We start from the raw sequence: 18,403 nt of genomic DNA on the forward strand, positions 1-18,403 counted from the left end.
GACTGTAGCAGCATGCAACTCACCCTGGACTTGCTACCTAATTATATTCCCAGCAGATTTCCAGAGAAAGAATTCTCAGTAAAGATTTCCCTGAGCTCCCTGCAGTCACTGCTAGCCAAGTTGAGTAACCTCTCAGCCCACTGGGATCTACCTGCAAGGGCTTCAGACACACCTTTATCTCTAGGAAAGACAGCAAAAGAAGCAGCTGGGGAGCAGTCTAGTTCATAGGCTGAGTGTGGACCTCATAAAGCATCCCCACGTTTATAGACATGAAACACTTCACCAGGGAGCAGAGCTGGGGTTTGTGAGCAGGGCTGTATCTCTGAGCACAGGCAGAGCCTGGTCCCTGAAGCACAGCAGGGAAAGCAGGTCTCAGTATTCCTCCAAGAAAAGCAGCCCATACATTATGCAAAGTATTTACTGTTGGTTTTGAAATACTGCATGATAGGAAGAATGAAACACGTGTCAGATGTTAGCCACAACACTTAAAGTGCACGGAAGAAATGCAGATAGTGCAGCAAGAGGGATGATATAAAAGTGGAAATTAGCATCTATATTTTTAAGCAAAGCTTTTAAATGCACTTTGTTTTATTTTAAAGACCTGAATCCAACCTATAGGTGTTTAATGTAGTGCCCTTATTTTTGAAGCTAAAAAACAAAAGCAAGCTCAGCACCCAGAAAATTCCCAATATTGCTTTGACAAAATTAGCATTGACACAGGAAGCAGACACAAGCCACCCTTGCTGCAGTTCAGGTCCTGGTTCTCTCATGCTCTGGGGAGGCAGAAGGAGAAGCTCACCTCCACCTTGTTGCTGGAGTTAATTTGTTTCCCCATCTCCATCAGTCAGGAATCAGCTCCCAATCCTTGTGTTGTTTGTTCACTCCCCATCTGAGAGAAGGACTCACATGTTCTGCTATTTCCTCCCACCCTGGAACATCTCCCCTGCCCCTGGATTCCTCCCTATTACTGTGCTAGCAATCACTAACCTCACTAACCTTCCCTGGAACAGCAGGGGTAATTTAGTGGTGCCTGAGTTATGGTCAGGCTCTCACACCCTTCGAGGCAGTGGGAGCCCTGCTATGAGTTTCACTGGGTATTTATTTGCCATTTCACTCCCATGGAAATTCCTCTATTTCCTTAACACACTGAATTACCTAAGAATGTCATTTTTTATCTGATATCCTCTCTCTTGACCCTGTAATGTAAAGCTTTGTAGGAAAGGCTATAGAGCACAAGAGGAGTTCAACAACCACGTTTAGCAGGGAGAGCATTTCTGTGCTCAGAGAGCACAAATGAAATGGAGCCAAATAGCCACAAGGATCTTTTTATAAGCTGAGAAGAATCCCCAGTGCTGCAATCAAAGGGATGGACACATCACCTGTTTACTAGATCAAAAATTAAAAAGGAAAAATGTGTGTTCATTACGTTATTGAAAAGGCTGTTTGAAAGTGTTTCACTTGCCTTAGTCTTGGGTTTTCCTGTAATAATCAACATTTTGACTATTACAAGTCTTCCCATCAAAACCTGAGGTGCACACAGAACACAAATACATTCCTTGCTTGCACATACAAGTACAAATTTATTCACTATGGCACTATTAAAAAAAACCCCAAACCTTTCAACATTAGGAAATCTATGATAAATTACATTTTAGTTAACTTTATATTAAACCTTGATGACACAAAAATCCTGGAAATAGTCTATGAAGCCTAGCAGCATCCAGCATAGGACACTTGAAAGTAGCACAATGCTTGTCTTCTCTGAAGATGCAACCTTGCTCCCAGCATGATAGGATTGTTCAAACAGCACACAAGGGCTCTGCCCAGCCCATTCCAGCCCAGTCCATCCCATCCTGAGCTCTACCAGCCAGAGAACAGAGTAATCCCCATCACTTTTCAGACCTGGTGCTGGTTTATAGATACCACTACAACCTGTCACACCAAAAGGCAATTCTCCTGTTGATTTAAGGAAGAGGAGGATTAGGACCTGTGGGTTTTCATTTTATTTTGAATGTTTGCAGACCTCTCTTGTTATAGTTACATTATTTGTGCATGTATTAGTCCTGAGACTGGGCTGTGTAATTAGTTTCTGTCAATAATAGGAACTGACGAGCCTGTTCAAATCCACACTGCCTTGGCATTAATGTTTCATACACACAAAACATCCTCTGCCTTCCAAGAGGAAATTAGGTTGGTTTACTCAGAAAAACCTTCAAATATGGCCAGACACACACTGATTCCCAGCCTGCACTTACATGGACTTGTAAAACAAAAGGAAAAACAATAAAACTAGATGAAAATGCTTATACAATATTTCAATCCTCTGACTAAAACTGTGCAGTAACTTGCCACAAGCTCGGACCTACCTAACCATGGTGTCTTGGGTTTGATTTGTGGCACTGATCATCCAATTTTATGGAAATGTGAAATTTTAAAAACACTCTGAAACTATAAAGAATTTAACCACGTCCTTAATTTTACACAGTGTCAGTGCAAGAGATTTAAAAAGCAATAAACAAACTTGTTACTGCAATAGAATCGAAGACAAATCATAAACTCACTAAAGTTACAGAGCTAAAATATGGTGTGCAGGATGGACAATGGCAACATTTATTCAATAAAACTCATTTATATGTAAAAGATTGAATAAAAATATATACCAGTATGCAGGCACAACAAATTATATAGGAGAAAAAAAAGTTTTATGGGCAAGATGTTTTATATTATGCATGCAAACATCATAGCTGTATGGGCAAAGGTGTTAACCACATCTGCAATCACCCTGTAAAGTGCCACAGAGGTGATGGGAAATGTGGCACTAGCCATACAAAGGATGACATCTTAATAGTTTTCTGTAATAAGCCAACTGCAAGAGCTACTCCTATTTACTATTTGTCTTTTTCCCCTGAGATATAAACCCAATCCTCTATCTGCTTATGAAATCTAAATATACAAAGGCTTTTTCTTCAAGAATGATGGTGTATTAATTCTGATGGCTGGGTCAAGTTTCAGCCTGGGTAATTGCTTTCTGCTAAGACCTAGTTAAACTTATAGTTTTAATTTAAAGATGCTCCTCCACAGCCTGCTGCCTGTGCTTTATTCAGCATACATTCAAACAATCTCCACTGTGGGAATCAGTATTTTAACATGTTACTTGAATCCTGCTAAGGTTTACCTCAGCTACTAAAATTACAAGGACCTTATTTAATAGGAAAGGTCACCTTTACTTCCTCTGCCGCAAATCTGGCCCAATATTTGTTACATCTAGAGATTGTTTGTGGATATCACATATACACAGACAAACAGGTAAAAAGATGCTGCAGGTTTTTCTATTCAAATACTTCTCCAGAGTTAACACGGGGACATGGCTCAGGGTAACAGCACTGCCACAAATGCTAGGGGAGCACCCAGGCAGATTTGCCATTGTGGTAACTAACGATCTCGTGGCAATCAATCAATTAACTGAATGTGAAAAACTAGTGAAGACAAGCTTGCAGATAAGAGTAAACAATCTGGGCTGGAATTGTGGAGGAGAAAGTGAAATTCCATTTCCAAGGCTGTCAGAGGGATTTAAACGATCACTCAGGAGAAAGGTTTTCTTTTCTCCCTTTGTTTTTTCCTTTATTTTCTCCAGGCTGAGGGTTTCCATAGATCTTCTCATTGATCTGAAGTGGCCAGGGGCAGAAAAAGCCAATTTTGTCTGCATTAGCTTGTCTCCCTTCCACTATAGCTTAACACAAAGAGAAATGCCACCCACACCCCAGAACGACTCCACGCCAAAGGCTTGTCTCAGACAGCAGGACTCAAGCCAGGCACCTCAAATCTGAAAGTCAAATGCTCCCAGAACCAGTGGAGGGAGAGATCCTGAACTGGTACCAGCCCACACACTCCTGCAGGCAAAGGCTCCAGGCAGTGGCCATGTGCAAATTGTGGAACAACTCACCCATGCATAAGAAGCATTGAGGTCTGAATGGGTTTTTTCCCCCACCTTTTCTTTTTTTTTTTTTTTTTAATTTGCAAAAGCATTTGCAGCCCAGAGTTCTATTCTGTTACTTTATAGCTTAAATGTAAAAATCCCCATTACATAAGGTACCCTGGAAGGCCAGGACACAGGGCCCTGCAGGTGGGCCAGCAGCTATGTGCATGGAAGGGGATCTTGCATTAAAGTGTTTCGTTCTCTGCTTGTAAAGTCTCCAGCAGCAGTCGCTGAGGGAGCTGCACTTGTCCAATTACATTTATAAAATGCCTCAAAACCAGAACATATTTTTTTAACAGAAAAACTCTTTTTTCCCTCCAGTCCCCCATCCCTCAAATGAGCTAAAGAGCCCCTTTTCCAAGACCATCGAACTGAATTTGCCTTTTGAGAGGAGTTCAAATGTTCTGTGGTTGAGAAGCACTTGCCTGCTGCATTCCAGCTCTCACTGAGTCCCAGTGGCAGAGAATATTTTTGTGGGAGAGGACCCCAAACCCACACTGATGATAGATGATCCCCAGTCCCCACTGAAAAGGGGTTCAGGACTGCTTCCTTCTGTGCCCTAAAGTCAGCAGGAGCTGGAACAATAAGCGCCATTTATAAATCTCTCCCTGTTTGCACCCTATGCAGAGGTTATCTGGTTTGCCTTTCTCCAGCGCTGCATATAACTATCACAAAGTACATCAGTGCAGCCATACAGTGTCATTTTTGTAATTAAAGCCCCTGACACTGACTTTCCTGTTTAACCTGCTGTATTGGCACTGCTCTCTGTTCTTCCTTTAATGTAGCTGCTGATCTTTCAAAGATCTTGGTTGCGTCTCAAAAGCCAGCTGGAGGTGGACTCTTCAAATAGAGTCAAAGAAAAATCGACATGAGGAAAGTTAACTAAACTTTAACTCAAAGAAAAGTTTTCTCTTCAGTTTGGAGCAAATACTGAGACCTGCTTTATTACAAAGCCACTCTGCCATATTGCCAAGGGCTTATGTTTGACTTAACACATACACAGTTAATCGCCTGGCCAAAAGAGTTGAAACCTGGGAAAATGAGAAAAATGGCCATCATAAATGTCATATTAAAGGGGAAGATCATAAGGGTGAAGTAGAAGGCTGAATTGTTCCTGTATCTTTATTTAATCACAGCAACAGCATTCATTCTGTAGACTGCAACACAATGGGGCCATCTGTGTTCAAACAGGAATAACTATAAAAATACCAGACAACCAGATCAAGAGATGCTTCAGTGGGAAAGTAAATTCAGATGGAGTGAAATCTATAGCACACTTTGCCTGCTGAGTATTCACACATATAAAGATTGACGTTCAGGCTCAAGCATACCTAAATGCCATTGCACAAATGATCCTGGAAATTTCTGACTTTATTATGATAAAAACATTTTCTTTTGCTGACATGTTTGCAGTGGTGCAATGGCTCACCAGAGTTAAGTGCTCAGGGGAGGAATTTCCTGGGAGACCATGGGGACTTGTGTATGAAAGGGTTTGAGGCAACTTTTGAAATATTTGTCCTCTAAGGGCAGCATTGTGCTGGCAAAGAGGCCAGATCTGTCCTTGAGTCATATTTAATGGCATAAATCTCTAAGTACTTGCAGAGCCTTGAAATAGAAGATACCAGAAACAGGACTGCCCAAGAATCATCTCTGCAAACTGAAGAGGCATCTTATAGTTACATGATAAGAAAATCCTTGATCTTTGGTCTTGTTGATATAAATTACACATCTTGGGGCTGCATATATTTATGTAGCTTTAGACAAATAATAGGAACTATGGGTTGGTTCTCGTAGCTCTATTTGCTTTCAAATTTAGAATAATGAATAAACCCTTGGGCACTCATTCTGGAAACTGAGACTGCCTTATGAGATTATCTGCAGCTCAATAGTCAGGGGACAAGGGAAATAAAAGGATTCACATTACGAATTTTATAATGACTTACTGCTCACTTATCTGAAAAATAGTTGGAGTCATAATTAGCCAGGCTTTTCCGTGCTTTAAGTTGCAGAGATTTCTACTGCTGCACACCTTAAAATTTGCATTTTAATGGACTAAAGATGTATATCAGTAATAGCACCAACGGATGCCCTCTTATCACTAGTATTAATACAATATACAGCTTAGGAGACTAACTCATTCACAGTACAGCAGGTTTGATCAATAAGGGAACAGAGTGACCAAAGCAAGTCAAATCTAAATGTCACTGTACTGACATGCCTCTAAATAGCAAACTCCAGCCTGTAGTCTGAGGTCAAGACCATATCAATGCCATGAACATGAAGATGGTTCAGCCAGATGTGGTAAATATAGGGGTCATTTTCACCTGTGAGATTGTATGGGAATAAGTTCAATACAAAATGCAGCTGCCTATGGTAGAGCAGATTATTCATGAAAAAAACATCATATTATGGACATTTAAATTGTTTTTCAAGAAATAAAATACTTGACCCCAACTAAGGCAGAATATTATTCTGGTTCCTGCTTATTTTTAATTCTAGATCTGCAATAGAACTAGATAGTGCTAGGGAGGCTTTTTCCCTTCAGCTTTTAGTAGCAAACCCAACCCCTCATGACCACAAAGCAGTGTTCCTGCTCCCTCAGCATAATTTCCACAATCATGGCAGCAAGATGGGGAGAAGAAAATAAATCTGGCAAAATAAGTCACAGGTGAGCAACACAGCATCATTTCCACAGCTCCCTTGGTATGGCTTACCTGGGAACATTCTGAGTGCCTCTGGGTTTTGCCTAGTGCACAGCACAGAATAACTTCAGCACCACTGTTTGCCATAGATTAACTACCAGTATTTCTATATAACAGATCTGCTGGAGCAGCTTCTTCCAGGTGGACACTGACAACAGGGAGAGGGTGAGAAAAGCTGGCCACAGAAGGAAGATGGAAAATGCAACAATAGGTGATGGAGGCCTTCTGACATGAGGGGCTCCATCTCCAGATAATATTTTCCTCTGACATAAAGAATTTGAGAAAATGACATATTTTTCTCTTTGAAGATCAAAGAAATATTTAACTTGGGAAGATTGGATTAAGCAGGGATTAAGTTCACTGTTGAAACTGTCACTCCATCGCTGGAGGGAACTGAGGGGCTGAACTGCCTCCTTCTTGCCATGTTTTCCAATGTGCTTCTCTGAAATAATTTCTAGTTTTAGCTTTGCTTAACTGTGCATCAGAATGGTGGGGCTGGGAAGGGAAACCAACACTGCTTCCTCTCCTCAAACCTGGAAAAGTCATGGTGTCAGCAGCTGACATAAACTTGAATAGTGGCAAAACTGCAGACAAGGAGTAAACATATAGGAAGACAGAGAGAGATCTGAGAGCTATATACAGGAAACTTAGTATTCCTAGTGAGTGAAATCTCTGGAGAAAATCCAAGAAATATCTCATATTTTTAGTGAGGGTCTATGGTAAATGTGTGCAATTCAAGGACACATAATTCAACCAGAGAAGGACTGGATAAAACTGCTGAAGCCTTTCAAACCCTCTGGTCTTCCAGCAAGTTAAAATGGTGTTTGAAATATCAAGCACTCTGAGGGCTCTTTGCAATGGCAGCAAGTCTCCTTAAAGACAACTGAAATCAGCCCCAAAGAGAAGTTCAGAAACAGAGCCTGGCTCGGGGTTTTGATTAGGACTGGCTGGAAAACAAAGATTCATTTAATAAATGGAAATGGATTTTAATTTGCATTATAATTGAAATGAGACACTTTGAGAGAAGCAGGAGAAGGAGGAATAGAGACAGAAAGGGGGCCAATATCCACACTGTGGCATGGTGATTATCATCCTCCATGCACTACAGGAGGTTGGGTTCAAGGGCTGCAATCCCTAAAGTACCAAACCCCATCACTCCAATAAATAGTTGCTCTTAAAATAATCATAGAAGGACTCATATAAAATAAGAAATCTCTGTATCAGAAGATTATTTTAACCACTTTAATCAAAAGACCTACCCCTTCTCCTCATCAACAACTGGAGTTCCTCATCAAAATGGAGCTTTGCAGAATATTCCTAAAAAGGAGCTCAGATGCCTCTTACTGAAAACTCCAAGACCACATGTTACTTGATGCCAGTCATTAGGAGATTTTCCTGCAACTAAAACTTCCTCAATTTAAACCCTATGTGGTTCTGCAGTAATCTTTCATCTCTTAGAGTTAGGACAGTCCTTCACATCTGGAACTAACTCCTGTTGGCAGCACTGTTTAGCTGTAACTGCAGAGGGAACAGCATCATTCTTGAAAATGAAGAGCAGGTTTGGGGCTGTGCGAGTCAGGTGTCCTCCATAAATCTGAACTTCTTCAACCACAACTCTTGTTAATTGCTCTTTTCTCAGGGTTCAGTTAGTACAGGGAAATCATCAAACCAAAGCTTGAAGATGCTGAGGATGGTTTTTTGGGGTCAACAGGTTATAGATTTCTCTCAGGAAACAGCAGGCCCTAGAAGATGCTTGTTTTGTTTTTTTTTCTTTTAATCTAGAATTCCCCAAGTGCTAGTAAAAATATAGTGCATTTCTCTTGTCTTTCTTTAATGTTGTTTGATTTTCATGTGTTTATATAGACTTTTAGAGGTTAGATCCTTGAGATCACTGTCCTACCATACAACAGGCAGTGCAGCTACTTGATACAGGAAAGTCCATGTTCAACATCACTATCTTTATTAACTGTCTGACAGGCAAATCTGAATATTAATAATTGCTTTGGGTCTGTTTTATCTTCTTTAACTTGGAACTTTGCCTGTTTGGGGGCTGAAAACTCTTTTGTATGATTTCATAACATAAAACTGTTGAGGAAATTCTTTACAGGTTCTCTAACATTTTGTCTTGGAAAGAAAATGGGGGTTAGAGGGAATTGCTAAATACAGCAACTTTACTTCAGTAATGTTTATATGCATATTTAAAGTTTTAGAGGGAGTTAACGCCTATCAAGATGGAATTAAAAAAAAAAAACAACAAAAACTTTGATTATATGCAATAAAGCCAAATATCCCAACTTTTCCAGCTAGTATCTGTCCTTCTCCGTGAGAGTCATCAGCCATAAGTTTTCCAGAGCCATTCAGCCCCCAGGTGCAGGTTACTCAGGGATGCCATGAGTAGGGGAGGACCCCATTAACCAGCTCAGTTTATCCCTCATCAGTTGATGATGAAATCCTGTTATTGTAATGAACTTCTTGGAACTATCAGTCAGAAATCCTGGTTGCAAGCCTTGAGTATCCCATGGCCTCATTTCACTGTTATCTGCAGCAATAAAAGGTGTTTCTCCCCCATGTTTACCTGGAGGTAAACATAAAAGGAGACTATAAACAGCCTCAGGATCTACCAAGAGCAGGGAGATTGCACTGAAATTTAGGAAGGGCATTTTCAAAGGCACAAATCTCAGTTAGGAGCATAGATGTATCTTTGAACACATCCCTCTGTGCTTGAAATTGGCTCCAAAAGGAAATTGAGCTCCTGCCCAGCTGATCTGGGACCTGCTGGCTCTTGTCACCAGCCTGATTTACCATCACAGAGGAACCCCCTCCATCTGCTTCTCTTGCCTGAAGAGATTATATTTTAAAACACCATTTTATGAACTTGTGAAGCTTTCACTATGTTTTGGTAGAAAATCCAGTCAAAAAGTGCCTGTCCTGCTCCTTTCAGCTTTCCTGAACTGCCTTTTACCTCTGTTTTCATCTTTTGTTTCTGGAATTTCTCAGGAATGATACCATCTCATCTTCTATAGTTCTGGCTCTCCTGGCCAGGCCAGGTCATGCACCCAACCACAGCCACCATCCCAAGCTGGGGTGCCAGGTCAGGACCACCTGGGGCATCTCAAATTCAAAAATTTTTTGGCAGCTTATAAAAGAGTTAAAATTAGGGAACCATAAGAAGGTCACAAATACCAGATCCTCCATTTGCATTAAACCTCCATCTCCCAATCATCTTCCATGGTGTACAGTTCTCTGTACAAGGCTGATCATCAATTTTAAAGCCAGTTCCTTGACTGTGATTAGTTTTAGGTTGCCTCAACTTTCTCTGTTTGAGATGTACATTTTAAAACTAAGAGAAGTTTATTGTTGTCTGGGAAAACCATAGACCACTTGGATTTAATTCCACCCTGCTGAAGCACAGCTTTGACTTGTATATACCTTAATCAGAAAGTTAAATGTTTTCATCATCCAGCCTTCCTGAATGGTTAAGACTGGCAGTACTACTCATTAAACACACAGATGTTCTGGAGTTTGATTAGGGAACTGTAACAAACAGCCCATGTTTCATTAACATGTAGAAAATAAGGTAGCAGAGTTGAAAATGCACAAAAAGTTACTTACAGACTAAGAGTGATGCTGAAAAATCAGAGCCCCGTGGAGAAAACCTCAAACACCAAACGAGTGGGAGGCACCCAGGGAAGTGGGTTTTATTCCCAAAGCCAAGCAGAGCACATCTGCCTCCCCCCTCATCACAGCCATTGAGTGAGGGTCAGGTGGGTGTAGAGCATCAGCCAGCCCAGGCAGAGAAGGTAATCTTTACACCTTCCACAAAATCAGAGTTTCTACACACACCTGCCAAATAAGATATACTTTCAAAGAATAACAGATATTGGATACTTCCATTGGGGATTTTTCTATATATGAAAGTTAAAAAAAAAAGTAAAATTAAGAGAGTTTGGAAAATCAAACAATGTAATTGTTTTCCTGTTTAGAGTATCATTCAAATACTCCTTTAAATACTCCTTTTCTTTGCATATGGTGAAATTAAAGACAGAACGTGAAAAGTTTTTGGTTTTAGTGACCTGAGCTCTCTGCACAAGGAGCTGGACATTTTGTATCACCAGCATCTGAGACACTCACAGTTATTGGATTTGTTTTCTTAATACCACTCCTAACAAATGGAAACATCCATCCTATTTTAGCAAAAAGGGAACAGACTGACTGGACATGAGATGTGTGGCTGAGCTAAAAATGTAGTCTACAAATCCTAATCCAAGACCTCCTCTATTAAAACATCCTTTGATGGACTCTCATCACCACATATGGGTCTGTAGGATTTAACCCACACTGAGCTGTCCCATGGGCTTCACTGTTCCCTGAGTGCTCCAAAATATATTCAAAATTAGAAATTCACATGTGACAATCTTTAACCTAAATACACATCCAAACCCCTGTATAGACTAGATAGAGAGCAGGAATTTTAATACTTAATAGAGCAGTAATTCTCTGTTTGTCTTTGAGACCTGAATTACAATCATCCTTTCTATTTTTAAAAGGTCTGTCCTTGGCCACAAGAACATCCTGTAGAACTCCTGAAGATCAGACTGTCAGATTCTTTGGTCACTGGTTCCATCAAGCCATACCTGTGAACCCCCAGCTCAATTTACTGATTTACTGCAAAAATACCACAACACTCATAGACAGGGTCCCAACACTCAAATTTAGTAATTCCATTACTTAACATTCAGTGTTAGGGAATGAAACAGAAAGGAAAAAATTAGAAAATGAGGCACAGTGTTTACAAGCTTTCATTGCTGGAAAAATGTCTGAAGTCCTGACTTCAGACTGTTCCAAAAGATGCAATAGAAATGGATGAAAAGGCTTTCCTTTCTCCTTAACCATTTAACCTAGAATGCTTTCCTTACTTAAATATGACTGCAGATTTTTGAATTTGGTATGAAAGAAAAGATAGTTTGGTTTAAGTTAGAACTCCCTTCAGTTTCCTAGTGACAGCAGAAGTAGCAATGAGATCCCAGAGTCCAGACCCTTATTAGGGCTGGCTGAAATGCATCACTGCCCACGGGAAATAAATACAGTCCAGGCAGGGTTTTTTTCATTAAATATTTATATTTCCTACAATGTGAGGGATATGCCCAGACAGGTTGTATGTGGTCATGACGGTGCCATTTCTTTCTCTAATATTTCTGTTACTGTGGAAGAGGGAGAAAAAGGAAAGTATGAAGTACAAGGAGGAGATAAAAATCCCACCTGGCTTTCAAATGTCCATTTATACATGTTTCTGAAACACACATGCTTCACTGTCCCTGGTCCACTCAGAGGATGGCTTGGAAAATGGAGCCAGGTAGAAAGAAAGAAAGAGGAGATAAATTAATGGGTGTCTGTATGTGTGATGGTGCTTTATGGACTGAATCACATGATGGTTTGTTTTGAAAGGGACCTCAAAGATCATCTCATTACAGCCTCCTGCCGTGGGGCAGGGACTTCCAGGTTGTTCCAAGCCATTGTCCCAGGTTTCTCAGGGCCCTGCCCAACCTGGCCTTGAACGCTTCCAGGGATGGGGCAGCCACAGCTTCTCTGGGCAACCAGAGTGCCCCCTCAGAGTGCAGATTTCCTCCCAGTACCCAACCTGAACCTGCCCTCTGTCAGTGGGAAGTCATTACCTCTTGTCCTAGATGAGAGCTCCTTAATGTGCTGTGCCTGAAGCAACTCCTTAAACAGCATTTAGCAGCTGAAGGACAAGTTCTGCACCTCCCAGCCAGCCCCAGGAGTACCTGAGGTGGTAACCCAAAAGGTGCATTAATACAGCAGCTCTGGGGAGAACAGAACAAACTCTGCAATTTGTGTTAATGGCCTCTGATCCTCCAGGGAAATAAGCCCATTGCACCACATCTGTAGTCTGCTTGGGATTTCACTTCAAAGTATTTATGTCCTACCATGTCCTACTGGCATAAAGCAACTCTCTCCTCCACCAGTTTTATGAGGGTCTTTAAGTACACATAATTTTCAATGTAATTGCATAGGAAGATGTGCATATTAAATATTACATTTACTGATGTGTCCTAAGGTACGTGATTAATGGCTTCATTTTACCTGTCCTAAAAAGAGCAGAATTTTAATATAAAGAGCTGTGCAATGTTCACATTCCAGAGGGATTTCTGTGGGCTCAAATCCAAAATAAACTAATGAACAAATGAACTAGAGAAAATTCTAAAAACACACTCTGTGCTACTTTGGTTGAACCAGGAGAAATCCAGTGACCTGGGAATTAAATTGACGCAATTTGGTTCTTCTTCAGGACATAAATTTTGTTGAAAGTTAACTGCTTCAGTGCTCAAGGGACTTTTCAACCCCAGTCTTCAGTGGAAATAACATCCAGTTTTTAAATCATATTAAAAACATAAATGGTACAATATAAATATAAAATTTCTTATACTTAATTTGGAGCAAGTCCCGAGCAGGGTGTAAATGACATTGCTTAGGCCGGGTGAAGAAGACTCCTGGGGTCTGCTCTGAATTTCCTGGCTGACTTAGGGAGTGACTTTGGAGCAACTTGCACAGGTCACCCTCCTCAAGCACCTGGTAAGTTAACCTAAGTTATGTACCCAAGTGTTGTTTAATCAAGTGCCTACTCATCAACTGCTTTAGTTTATGCACCAAAAACCCCCTTTGATCAGTGTTGGGTCAGGCTGAATATCTGTTGGTCAGTGCTCTCCTCCATGGCTGTGGTTAGTTTTAGAATAGACATATCTGCAATATTAATTCACTATGCAAAATATTTACAAGTGAGAGTCTCCATTCATATTCTATGACCTTTTCTGGCATACCACTTGTTATCCCTGTTCTCCCTGAGCTCCAAGACCCTCCCTGTGCCCTCATGGCAGGAGGTCAGGGTCAGAAGTGCCACATTTCTGCAGAGTTAGGGGATGCAATAGGAGATCTCTAACATGCAGGAGGGAGCATTCTGCAGAGAGTCACCTGCTCACAATCCACCTCTGAATTCTCAGCAGCACATCTCAGCCAAACCAACAGCAGGTCTTTGCCCAGAGCTGCATGTGCCCTTTGGGGGACAAGAAGATACAGCCAGGAAGAACTGACCCCACTGCTCCTGCCAGCAGCATGGCAAGGCAGAAATGAATTCCCACATCCTGCTCCACCCATAGACCCTACATAAAGCAAGCAACCTCCCAGATGCAGCCCCCAGGTAAAAGGGGGCAATTTCCCAGTTGTACATCCCCACAGCCCCTGGTTTCCCCAGTCTCTGGGTCCACACTACTCAGTTTTGTTCACTGTCACCTGGTATTTGGCAGTTCTCAGGGCTTATTTGATTCATGCAGCCTCTCACTATACAGAAACCCCCAGGACTGCCCTTAACTCCTCTGCCTCCAGAAACTGCTCCCTCTGCTTCACTTCCCAAGCTTTCCAGCATGACATATTGGAGGGGCAACAAACCCCTCCAACCTAAGACAAAGTCCCAAATAACCTTCTTTTACCTCATTCAATAATTCCTACAAATTATTTCAGTTCTAATATGAGCCCCTGATATCCCTTGCACCCTCCCACCTTCGCAGCTCCCATTTTTACAGGAAGGCTCATATCTTCCCACTGCCATCTCCCTGATGTCCTCCTGGGAGCAGCTGCACTCCAAGCTGCCCCTTCAGCTGAGCACCATCAAGCCAGAGCAACAGCAGCCTGAAGGACCTGTTAGTAGGAAGTCTGAAAGGCTTAAATCCATTTCAGCACATAAAAAAGGACTGCTTATTAGAGCTTTTCTGGTTGTTTTGAGTAACTCTTGTGATGGGAAGGACATAAGAGATTTAATGCTTTTTGGGGGTCCAATAAGATTTCCCAGATCTCACACAGCAATTTCAAAGTTCAAAATGGTTGGTTGTGAGCCCCTGCTCTATTTTCTTATTTAACAAAAGATAAAATAAAGAAAGATACCAAACCAGAAGCATTAATTCTAGGTGAAATTGTGTTTTGCAGTTTCTGGAAGTTATCTTGTACCTGTTATCAGTCTAACTTGAAGCTAGAGTATATCTTTAAAGAAACCCCCAAACCATATGTTTGCATCAGATTTATTTGCAGATGTGGCAGACAATTACTGTGAAAACTTTGAAGAGTACTGGAGATTTCACTACAGGAGACTGAAAGAGTTTTTCAGAATCATTGTTGTATTAACACACGGGAATAAAAAATTTAAAACTCTGAGCATAACGTCTGTGTTACTTTAACGTGGAAATATGAGCTGTAGCATGCATCAGTGCCTGAATTATTCAAGTATCTGAAATGCATCTTATGACTTTGATACATTCCACAAAAAATACTGTGGACTTTTATCTAAAGATAGGAGTTAAAAATGAAAACAAATTGCTGGCAGATTCAGTTGGTAAACATCCTAGATAAAAATGTTAGATGGAACCTTCCTGTTTAACCTTGCCTATCTTCTCTCTAAACAGAGAAAATTATTTAGTAACAGAGGAAGTCTCTGAAGTCTCTTTGATTCAAACTATAAAAAGTAAATTTAAAATATGAAACTAAGCATTCCTAGACTTATTCAGATTTCTGGCCTTTGGGAAGTACCAACAGTGAGTCTGTGACCCCCCTGGCCATCCTTCAACCTCCCTTGCCTAATGAACTTCATCACTGCAACAGGGACAAAGAAAGCAAAAAGCTCTATGTTTTACCAGGCTTAAAAAGTCATCAATTTGTTCCCTTTAATTACTTTCTCTTAGCAATCCAATGGGTCAAGGACACCAGCATGCTGCAGCATCTGGGATTCATGCTGTGTTTTCTGAAGAGAAAGAGTAAATGGAAGTAGGTGTTGACATTGCATAAGAAACGTGGTATTTCTCAGCAGACCTAATGGTTATTACACAGGAACAAATGAAAGGTAAACTTTGCTGTGTGAGAGCCTTCTGTCAGCAATAAGGCACAGAGAAGGGAAATGCTTGGGTTTAATAGAAAAAAAATACTGTCTTGATACAATTTATAAAATCAAATAATAATCCACATTGACTGAGGATGTAACTTGATATAATTTCAACAGAGTCATGCAGATTTGCAGCAGAAGTGAATTTTCTCAAACACATTTGCTGTTAATGAAAAGCTGCCCATGGAAGTCTTCCCTCAGACATGGGAGCTGGCAAAGCTTTTTATGTTGAATGGCTTCAGAGAGCACCCTGGTGACAATGATGCCATTCAGCCCGGGATGGCGACAGTGTCCCCCCTCCAGGACAGAGCAGAGGTGGCAGTGATCAAAGTGCAGGGGCAACTTCCAGTTCTCCCTCTTTGTAAAATTTTCTGTGTTTGAATATTGCCATCTTTTGGCAAATAAAGCCACAAAGTTCTTTACTTTTTATAATTATTAGGCTGGTGTTGGAAGGAGGTTGTTTAATTTTAAGGCGAAGGGCCTTGGTGAAGCAGCCCATGGATGGAATTCATGAGTTTTACAATTTATTTCCATGAGAAATGGGACCATTAAATGACTGGACAGGAAGCCTACTAAAACGAAAAAGACAACTGTGCATTTCAGCCTTTCCATTTCCTCCTTCCAATTCCCACTTCTTTTTTTTTTTTTTTTTTGAGGGGATATCCCCTTTAATCTTTTCCTGAAGAACTTTCACCTCACCAAAAGCTGTAGAGCAACTTAGTGAAGGAAAACCCCCCATGTGGGGAATGAGTGGTTTAGGTCACCTGCAGAAGCACTCTCAAGGGTATTAGTAAAAGCAGGGTTTGTGTAAATTTGTCATCTATTCCCTGCCTAGGGCCCTTCCCTATAGGAGCTCTGAGGACTTTCTGTCATTGACACATGGGAAGTCATTCTGATTCCTGCTCTGGAAAAACCCCAGTAAGACAACAAGGTAGAAAAAGGGATTTGTTCTTCCCTCTCTTTGAAGCTGCATTTAAGGATTGAAGGCTCTGCCCCACACCTCCCCATTGCGAAGGGGCACAGGGTAAGATGAACATCTCTGGGTGAAGGAGAGGAGAAATGCCAATAAATATAGCCCAAGCTCCCTTCAATATTTCAAAAGGTTTCTGTGTATTTTATTTTTTTTTTCAGATGTGTAAATTGCCTTCTTCTTCTTCCTTCCTACTTCCACTTGGAACAGAGAAGAAAAATGATAAAAATGTCCCCATTTTTCTTGTGCCATTTCACATCTGGAAGCACACATAACCCTGGGGGGAAAGTGCCTGATCTTGTCACATCTTCAGTGTAATCACTTGAGACAACACCTGATGAGCCTGGGAGCTCTTGAGTGACACCCAAATCTCTGCCAAAATCCCTCAAACGGGGCCCCTTCCCCTTCTGTCAGAGGAGGGGATCCACATCCTCTTCAACCCCTGCTTTCCTTCCGGACAACACCTACACTCATTAGCAAACTTAAAGAAAAGTGGCGCTGATTTTGCAATTGCAAGCACACTTAACATTTTATCCTTGCTCTTTTTTTATCCTGTCCCTTCCAATAGTCATTAAATTTATTAAGTGGCTTCTACAAGTGACTCCTCTCACTTCTAAAAGCCACCAGATTATCAGCACAGAAAATATATCTAAGTTCAGTCCCTCTTTTCTTATCTTTTCTGACAAACCACTCTCCTTCACAGTTTTATCTATATAATTGATGACCCACACATGACATAATTTACAGCCCTCTCTAGCAACCTTCTAAACTGTGCACCAGTCATTCCAGGATTGCACTCAATGCTGCTGCAGACAGCCACTATAAAAGGATTTTTTTTTCTTATTGGGTCTAAAACTACAATGGAATAACCAAGAGCAGAGGCTTAACTAAGATTTCAGACAAAGTATGCCAAATGCAAAAAAAACCAAAAAAACAACCAAACAAAAAAGCTAAATTAAGCAGAATTATCTGCATTTATTTTTTTGCACACAAAGGCACAGCTCAGCCTTTTATGCAGGTAAAGGGAATTCAGAACTAGAAAACACACTAACAGATGGGGGAAAAGATGCTGCTCTGGCTTTCTCTTCCCTTTCTCTTAATGCCTGGAAGACATTGTATTTATTGCTCTCCTATTAAGAAATCAGGAGCTGTGTCTCAGGAAGAAGCCCCTTCCATCGCTTCTCCTTATGGTGGTGTGTGGCAGAAAATGAACAGCATCAATCCTTCCACAAGCACCAGAGTACAGCAGCAGATAGAAAGTAGCTCCTGCATATCAGAAGCCATCATTACAGGGTCAGCAAGCATGAAAAAGTGCCTTTATGGGGCCTGAGATAAATTACAAGATCTCTATGAATTGAGGGGAAAATAGAGAGAAAGCCTCTCTCTACAATTACAGGAAAAATAAAAGGGCACAAATACATGCAGAGAGAGGAAAAACACAGTGACACAGTGTCCTTCCTACATGGTGGGAATGGCAGAGCCAGCCCCTAATTGAGCTTGTTTTATGAATTCATTTTAACTCAGAGTTTCAGCCTAAGTTTCTGATGTTCAGGCTAGCAAAGCTCACTTTCACCCCAAAAAAGAGCAATCCCTGGGGAGTAGCACTGAGCACATACAGCTTTCCCTTTCCTTCCCATTCCATTTAGATTATTTTATTAGGAATGTTTTTCTGCTGTGGTAGGCAGGATCATGGGAAGAGGAGATAAATTCTTTTAATTATTGTGTCTCCTGTAGCTCAGCAGCAAGCTGTGGTGGGGCAGCACAACGACCTGCAGACATGAAGGCATCTGCCTGGAACAGCACAGAGGAGCCCC

Source organism: Camarhynchus parvulus, chromosome 13 (assembly GCF_901933205.1).
Source record: "Camarhynchus parvulus chromosome 13, STF_HiC, whole genome shotgun sequence".
Taxonomy (NCBI): domain Eukaryota; kingdom Metazoa; phylum Chordata; class Aves; order Passeriformes; family Thraupidae; genus Camarhynchus; species Camarhynchus parvulus.